Here is a 9,938-nt window from a genome sequence, read left to right on the forward strand (position 1 = left end):
TGTTGTATTCAGCATTTCACTGAGGTCTAACACCTGTTGTATTCAGCATTTCACTGTGAGGTTTACATTTAATATGAATGGACAAATGATTGTGACAAATTTGAATGCAAGTCCCTCTGTGACAGGACAGGTTATAGACAGGTGGTGGTTGATATCTTTTGTCAGATTGTTGATGAAGCCGTTTTGTGTGTTTGTGTGTGTGTGTTTGAAAAATAGCACTATTTATTCTGAGTTTTCTATGACAGTTCTAAATTAAAAAGTGAACTAAGATATATCGTGGTATAACTTTGATGCCAAATTTTTAACAATACTTTTTTTCACAAATTTATAGGGGCAATATGGGATTTAAACAACAACAAAACGCTTGGGCTGAAGAAATGTAACCACTCTCAAATTCATGTATTCTTCAAGAACCAATGGCTACATATCACTAATTAAATGTGTTTGCATGATTGTGCAACATGAGAAACTTATCATTTATGCTTGATTGATTGGACATTGCACAGAGCAGAGGATTACACATAGAACATAATAGCAAAGCTGGGTCATCACTTACCTGCAGTAAAAACAAGAATCAAGATGACCACCACTACAAACCCTGTCCTCTGTAAAGGTATCACCATGCTTCCTCTCTCTGGACACAGGTGATGATCCCTCCTAGGCTCCACAGCAGACCACGCCTCCTAGGCTCCACAGTAGACCCCGCCTCCTAGGCTCCACAGTAGACCCTGCCTCCTAGGCTCCACAGTAGACCCCGCCTCCTAGGCTCCACAGTAGACCCCGCGTCTTAGGCTCCACAGTAGACCCCGTCCTAGGCTCCACATAGACCCAGCATTAGGCTCACTGTAGACCCCGCCTCCTAGGCTCCACAGTAGACCCCGTTGTACACATAGACCCCGCTCTTTCACTGTGACCCCGGTCTAGGCTCCACAGTAGACCCCGCCTTAGGCTCCACATAGACCCCGCCTCCTAGGCTCCACAGTAGACCCCGCCTCCTAGGCTCCACAGTAGACCCCGCCTCCTAGGCTCCACAGTAGACCCCGCCTCCTAGGACAGTAGACCCCGGCTCCACAGCAGACCACGCCTCCTAGGCTTAGACCCTGCCTCCTAGGCTCCACAGTGCAGACCCCGCCTCCTAGGCTCCACAGACCCCGCCTCCTATAGACCCCGCCTCCTAGGCTCCACAGCAGACCACGCCTCCTAGGCTCCACAGTAGACCCCGCCTCCTAGGCTCCACAGTAGACCCCGCCTCCTAGGCTCCACAGTAGACCCCGCCTCCTAGGCTCCACATAGACCCCGCCTCCAGGCTCCACATAGACCCCGCCTTAGGTTCCACAGTAGACCCCGCCTCCTAGGCTCCACAGTAGACCCCGCCTTAGGCTCCACAAGGCCCCGCCTCCTAAACAGTAGACCCCGCTTCCTAGGCTACACAGTAGACCCCGCCTCCTAGGCTCCACAGTAGACCCCGCCTCCTAGGCTGCCAAGACCCCGCCTCCTAGGCTTTTAACCAATACCCCGCCTTAGGTTCCACAGACCCCACCTCCTAGGGGCACAGTAGACCCTGCCTCCTAGACTCCACAGTAGACCCCACAACCAACACAGTAGACCCCGCCTCCTAGGCTACACAGTAGACCCCGCCTCCTAGGTTCCACAGTAGACCCCACCTCCTAGGCTACACAGTAGACCCTGCCTCCTAGACTCCACAGTAGACCCCGCCTCCTAGGCTACACAGTAGACCCCGCCTCCTAGGTTCCACAATAGACCCTGCCTTTCCACATAGACCCCGCCTCCTAGGCAACACTGAGAAACATAGATCCAGGTTTAGACCCTGCCTTGATTAGATTAGGTTCCACATAGACCCTGCCTCCAGACTCCACAGTAGACTCCACCTTAGGCACATAGAACCTCCTAGGTTCCACAAGCTGGGTCCAGGTTCCACAGTAGACCCTGCCTCCAGACTAAAAACAAGAGATCCAGGTTCCACATAGACCCCGCCTCCAGGCTCCACAAGACCCCGCCTCCTAGGCTCCACAAGGCCCCGCCTCCTATCACACAGTAGACCCCGCTCTCTGGACACAGGTGATGACCCCGCCTCCTAGGCTCCACAGTAGACCCCGCCTCCTAGGCTACACAGTAGACCCCGCCTCCTAGGCTACACAGTAGACCCCGCCTCCTAGGCTACACAGTAGACCCCGCCTCCTAGGTTCCACAGTAGACCCCACCTCCTAGGCTACACAGTAGACCCTGCCTCCTAGACTCCCTCCTAGGCTACACAGTAGACCCCGCCTCCTAGGCTACACAGTAGACCCCGCCTCCTAGGCTACACAGTAGACCCCGCCTCCTAGGTTCCACAGTAGACCCCACCTCCTAGGCTACACAGTAGACCCTGCCTCCTAGACTCCACAGTAGACCCCGCCTCCTAGGCTACACAGTAGACCCCGCCTCCTAGGTTCCACAGTAGACCCTGCCTCCTAGACTCCACAGTAGACCCCGCCTCCTAGGCTACACTGTAGACCCCGCCTCCTAGGTTCCACAGTAGACCCCGCCTCCTAGGTTCCACAGTAGACCCCGCCTCCTAGGTTCCACAGTAGACCCTGCCTCCTAGACTCCACAGTAGACCCCGCCTCCTAGGTTCCACAGTAGACCCTGCCTCCTAGACTCCACAGTAGACCCCGCCTCCTAGGTTCCACAGTAGACCCTGCCTCCTAGACTCCACAGTAGACCCCGCCTCCTAGGCTCCACAGTAGACCCCGCCTCCTAGGTTCCACAGTAGACCCCGCCTCCTAGGCTCCACAGTAGACCCCGCCTCCTAGGCTCCACAGTAGGCCCCGCCTCCTAGGACCCGCCTCCTAGGCTCCACAGTAGACCCCGCCTCCTAGGCTCCACAGTAGACCCCGCCTCCTAGGCTCCACAGTAGACCCCGCCTCCTAGGCTCCACAGTAGACCCCGCCTCCTAGGCTCCACAGTAGACCCCGCCTCCTAGGTTCCACAGTAGACCCCGCCTCCTAGGCTACACAGTAGACCCCGCCTCCTAGGCTCCACAGTAGACCCCGCCTCCTAGGCTACACAGGACCCCGCCTCCTAGGTTCCACAGTAGACCCCGCCTCCTAGGCTACACAGTAGACCCCGCCTCCTAGGCTCCACAGTAGACCCCGCCTCCTAGGCTCCACCCAGTAGACCCCGCCTCCTAGGCTCCACAGTAGACCCCGCCTCCTAGGCTCCACAGTAGACCCCCTCCTAGACTCCCAGTAGGCTCCACAGTAGACCCAGTAGACCCCCCCCTAGGTTCCACAGTAGACCCCGCCTCCTAGGTTCCACAGTAGACCCTGCCTCCTAGACTCCCAGTAGACCCCGCCTCCTAGGTTCCACAGTAGACCCTGCCTCCTAGACTCCACAGTAGACCCCACCTCCTTGGCATACTTGAGTTCCACAGATATAACACACAACAAAACAGAACACAGGAGGACATTATTGTCATATTATAGCCATGAGTAGACCACATTGGTATAGCCTAGTCTTAAAGATTTTCATCAATATTTTAAATAGCTTTTTGATTAACTATAGCCAGGATACGGATTTGGCAAAAAAATAGTCTATCTACATTTTTAAGTTACATGATCTCACTCAAATAGGTTTTAATGTTTGAGAGAAATGATCTATTAGCCTATTGTATTACATCATTCTAACCCTCAGAAGTGTGACAACTTAAATTATTTTATTAAAGCAATTATACATTAATCCATTCAGCAGACTGGAAAACTGGACAAAGACATTAATTGACAATGAGCCAAAGTGTTATGCAAATTAAAGTGAATGGGTTTCGTTTACAACAATTGTTATTGGGATATTACATTACATTACAATACAAACATTCCCATTTAAACGCATCAGTGTTTTTAAGATGATTCAGAATAAACTGTTTTTTGTTCATAATTCTCTCGTGCGTTTTATAGCTTTATAGCTTCAAATATTAGTATTAGCACGACTAGATTAATTAAATATTTTTTTGTTAGTTTTTTGTTGAATAGTTTAACATTTTGATTGCAAACCAATTTACAGGCCTAGAAATCCTGTCTCACCCAATAGTGTCATTAAAGAGGGTACATCAGACGAGTTATTATTATCGAAACGAAAAAGATTCTACATTTCCCTCAAACCACATGACTTTCTTTATATCACATATGCAGCTGAATGGAGAAGTTTAAGAGAAAGACAACCATCTGCATTTCCAATCCTCCTAAACTGCAATGCTCCAATCCTCCAAAATCTCATTTGAAAGATGTCTTATCCTACATGATAAAATACATTTCAACCGTTTAAAAAAAATGTTTCTGTGTGTTCTGGATGGGGCTGTAAAACTACTATTTGAGTCAAAAAAAGAACCTTGATTTTACTCACCGTGAGTCTCTCCAAATGTGTGCGCTTTCAGAACGCCAGGTGGCGACAAATCACAGGGAAAATAACCGTGGTCTCCACATCATGGACCAGTGAGGATGTACCGTTCCATCATTCGATCGGCTATGGTCTGCATTACTGGTGTCACTGCCTGTCGGGGCTACGGGCTACACACACAAGCCTCTCTGAACCGTGAACAGCTCGTCGACCTCAGGCAATATGAATAATTCATACAGCACCTTAAACGTTGGCAACTGTTTATTGTTTTGGACGATACCACGGGATCTCACCAGGAAAGGCTATTGGATTATGTTAATTGCACTTTTAAAATGGTCTCGAACCGCTCAATAGGCAAACCTCGTGTGTAGGTTGACTCCTAATATAATCTCCTAGCCTTCTGGCATCGCAGTGAAGAACTAGATATATGTGTGGACATATATACATCTGTAACAAATATGAACAGGGTTTTTTTGCAATAAAAACACTTATTTCAATGTTAGAACATGTGTGGCTGTAGGTTTACTGTAGGTTTACTGTAGCCTAATTATTTGCATCGGCTATTTTCAAAGCTCATATAGTTACCCTTTACCTGAAAATTTAGGCAAATTGCATTTTGCATCTGAAAAAGCATTTTATTTCGACTTCATGAACGTGATTAGTGTAATTGGAAACACTGTGAAAGGTAGCACATTGTTTTTGTAACGTGCACAATGCGGTAGTCTCCAGTGTCGATCCAAAGGCTATAGAATGAAGCCGGAGACATATAACGTGTAGGCAAGCCACTGCGCACAGACGTCATTTCAACGTCTAGTTTTGGATTTACATTTGTTTTGAGTTGTCAACTACCGAATTCAACGTGAAATCAACAAAACATTTCACCATGTCATTGGATTTAGGTAATAAATTGAGTGAAAAAAAAGTCAAAAATTTCGTCATGTTGATTACTTTTTTTCAAATCCAATCAATTTTCCATGTGGATTCAATGCCATCACATTGCATTTTTACTTGTTAAAATTATGTGGAAACAACGTTGATTCGACCCCCCTCCTAAATGCGCGCCTCCTAAATGTCAATGACCGGTAGCCTATGGTCTTTCTGCTGATAATGAGAGGCCATTGAGTTCACTATACCTCCATGACGTGCGGAGGCTGCGTCTAATTCACACATAGGACTTTGTTTACTACTTGTGAAAAAAAGTTTCTGAAAACGATATTCTTAACCAGAGTTTTGTTGCGCTCACTCTTCCCGGAATTAGGTGGCGGGACCACTACATTTCAACTCTTCAAAGGCGAAGTGTAGGAGTACAAGGTACCTCAATTACCGCAACTACCTCGTACCCCTGCACACTGATTCGGTACCAGTACTCCTTGTATATAGCCTCCTTATTGTTATTGTATTGTGTTACTGTTTCCTTCTTTTCTTCTCATCTTTTCTTACATTTCACGGTAAAGTCTACACCTTCATTGGTTTTGATCAACTGACCACTCTTTATAGGTCAAGAAAAGGTAACACTGACTCTCCTTTCGGCCTCATATGCTTGCAATAATGGCTGTTCACTTGAGTGTGTGTATGTGTGTGTGTGTGTGTGTGGTGTGGAAAGGGGCCACCACTGTCGCCGCCGCACCTTCAGTTCAGAAGCCCTACGCACCACAGCTGCCAGACGAGTGACTTGGGGGAGGAGAGGAACGAAGGGGGAGGGTCTCTTGTATAAAAGAGCTATGGGCAGGCAGGCAGGCAGGGTCTGATTGGAACGCACATTACCCAGCGCCGCGGCACGGAGAGACTGGGGGAAAGGAAATGTAAAGGGCGCTAGTGTGACCACCCAAGGACTAGCCTACCATGCCTAGCCTACCACCAACCACCGTTTGAGTAGAAAGTCGACGAGTGGAAGTGTTTTTTTTATATATTAACCTGTGCTGCGTTTGAATGGAAACACTTACTGGGAGGGCTACTTTAGAAGCGTTCTCCATGTAGGCAGGGTTACTAGTTATTATCTTAAGGCATCCTTTCCCTATACAGTATCCTTAGCTTCAGTGTTGGAACAAATAAAGGTAGACACTTCTCTTTAACACTACAGTTTATCTTTAAACTATTTTATAGTATTGACTTAAATGCCAGGGTGTAATACAGTATAAATTAAATAGGTTTTGTTCGGAAACATGATATAAAGAAGAAAAACTCCAGCACGGGGTAAGGCTTAATGTGGATGCTTTCAACAATGCTTAATAATCTGAGTATGCTTCCGACATAGATTATTAAACTGAGTATGCTTCCGACATAGCTTGATGCTTCTTCAGAGTGTTTTAACATGAAAAAGCAATTTACTTGTTGGTGACGCCGCAACAACAACAAAATGCCCATCTAACCAAACACCACCTCCATGTTTCTTGAGAACGTTAATAAAGTACTCACAAATTGCATTTATTTTCTGACTTGTTTTAATCATAAACAGGGGGCACTAATCTTTGTCAAGAAGGTTGTTTGGTTTGCTATATTTTATTAGTAATAATTGTGTGTTCAAATAATGATTCATGCAATGCCATCTTTCTTGACAGACACATGAACTCGGCAAATTTTATTCAAACATTTGTTTCAAAATTCAAAGAAAACACCAAAAACAAGACATTACTCATTGACATTTATGAATAAATACATACCAGTGACATATCACCTTTCAACACACATTAATATACAATTATTACAAATATTTGGGGTATCATTATAGGAGTGTTTTCTAGGCCACTTGTTTTCCCATCCCCTTCCTACAGGATACGTGCTAATGCACCTCAGCTTGAGGTTGTGCACTTCTTTAGGGTTTAAGATATGCACTTCTTATGGTAGAAGTTTCTTCCTGAGTTGTGTACTTCATAGGGTTAAAGTTGCATACTTCCTATAAGGTTGAAGTGGCCCAGCTGACCGATGCCCTTTCATTGTTGCACTGCTAGCTACAGCTCCCACAGTAGTGCAACAGGGAGAGAGTGTCAGGCACAGAGCAGAGCTTCCTGTCTGTTCATCCCCTGGCTGAGGTACGTAAGAGCCCCCATGTGACGTAACCAGCCTGTCCCATCCACCCAGTAACCGCCCTGTCCCATCCACCCAGTAACCGCCCTGTCCCATCCACCCAGTAACCGCCCTGTCCCATCCACCCAGTAACCGCCCTGTCCCATCCACCCAGTAACCGCCCTGTCCCATCCACCCAGTAACCACCCTGTCCCATCCACCCAGTAACCGCCCTGTCCCATCCACCCAGTAACCGCCCTGTCCCATCCACCCAGTAACCACCCTGTCCCATCCACCCAGTAACCACCCTGTCCCATCCACCCAGGCCCCTGGGTTCTCTGTTGATGCTTCAGAGAACAGCCCTGAAGGGACATGCAGACACTATACAGGTTCAAATACCTGTTGTCAACCACCACCCCCCCCACACACACACACACACACACACACACACACACACTTAACTTGACCTACTGCTCGACGAATCAAATTGCATTCGAAACTGGACATCATGATTAGGTGATTATGGGAGTCAGGTGTGTTAACTGGGGCTGGGGCAAAACTGTAGCACCAATCAGGCCCTGGAGGACTGGAATTACCCACCCCTGCTTTAAACTTGACCTACTGCTAGAAGTTAGAACAAACACATACCGTTACCAACCCTTAAGTTCCAGTGTTGGGATATAAATGGATAGAAATATATTCATGCAACTGATAAGATGTGTTTTAAGTGTGTTTAGGAAATAAATTCAACATTACGTCTGGACGAAAACATTGTACATTTTCCAATTCATAGATCGGTGGAGGACATTGAATTTGATATTAACGTCCTCCAACGATAATAAAACTTAAACCAGTTCTATCCTAAATACATTCTACCTGGGTGGTTATTAATTCATGTTGTTTACAAAGCCACATTATGATACGAGAAGATACACAATGAATAGACAGTCAATTATCATCAAACACGACTCACAAAGGCAACAGACGGACCGGAAGGACTATATTGGTCTGTATGATGGTATGTCATTGCATATCCATACAATCATAGAATATAATCATTTTTATGTTTACACTGTTTCTATGCATATTCACACTCTCACTCAGTGCCCTACACATTCACACACACACTCACAGTGCCCTACACACTCCCACACACACTCACAGTGCCCTACACACTCCCACACACACTCACAGTGCCCTACACACTCCCCACACACTCACAGTGCCCTACACACTCACAGTGCCCTACACACTCCCACACACACTCACAGTGCCCTACACACTCAGTGCCCTACACACACTCACAGTGCCCTACACATTCACACACAAACACTCAGTGTCCTACACACTCACAGTGCCCTACACATTCCCAAACCCACTCACAGTGCCCTACACACTCCCAAACCCACTCACAGTGCCCTACACACTCACAGTGCCCTACAGACTCACTCCATCATCTGCTCACTCACACATAATATGCACATAGATTTATACTGACTCTACACACGCCCACACATGCAAGCTGCTGCTACTCTGTTTATCTTATATCCTGATGCCTCGTCACCTTACCCCTATACATATCTACCTCCATCACTCCAGTATCCCTGTCTCCTTCCCCCTATACATATCTACCTCCATCACTCCAGTATCCCTGTCTCCTTCCCCCTATACATATCTACCTCCATCACTCCAGTATCCCTGTCTCCTTCCCCCTATACATATCTACCTCCATCACTCCAGTATCCCTGTCTCCTTCCCCCTATACATATCTACCTCCATCACTCCAGTATCCCTGTCTCCTTCCCCCTATACATATCTACCTCCATCACTCCAGTATCCCTGTCTCCTTCCCCCTATACATATCTACCTCCATCACTCCAGTATCCCTGTCTCCTTCCCCCTATACATATCTACCTCCATCACTCCAGTATCCCTGTCTCCTTCCCCCTATACATATCTACCTCCATCACTCCAGTATCTCTGCACATTGTAAATATGGTACTATAACTGATCTTGTATATAGTATAGTATTGAACTGACCCTGTATATAGTATAGTATTGAACTGACCCTGTATATAGTATGGTATTAACTGACCCTGTATATAGTATGGTATTAACTGACCCTGTATATAGTATGGTATTAACTGACCCTGTATGTAGTATGTTATTAACTGACCCTGTATATAGTATGGTATTAACTGACCCTGTATATAGTATGGTATTAACTGACCCTGTATATAGTATGGTATTAACTGACCCTGTATATAGTATGGTATTAACTGACCCTGTATATAGTATGGTATTAACTGACCCTGTATATAGTATGGTATTAACTGACCCTGTATATAGTATGGTATTAACTGACCCTGTATATAGTATGGTATTAACTGACCCTGTATATAGTATGGTATTAACTGACCCTGTATATAGTATGGTATTAACTGACCCTGTATATAGTATGGTATTAACTGACCCTGTATATAGTATGGTATTAACTGACCCTGTATATAGTATGGTATTAACTGACCCTGTATATAGTATGG

Source organism: Oncorhynchus gorbuscha, linkage group LG05 (genome assembly GCF_021184085.1).
Source record: "Oncorhynchus gorbuscha isolate QuinsamMale2020 ecotype Even-year linkage group LG05, OgorEven_v1.0, whole genome shotgun sequence".
In the NCBI taxonomy this organism is placed as follows: domain Eukaryota; kingdom Metazoa; phylum Chordata; class Actinopteri; order Salmoniformes; family Salmonidae; genus Oncorhynchus; species Oncorhynchus gorbuscha.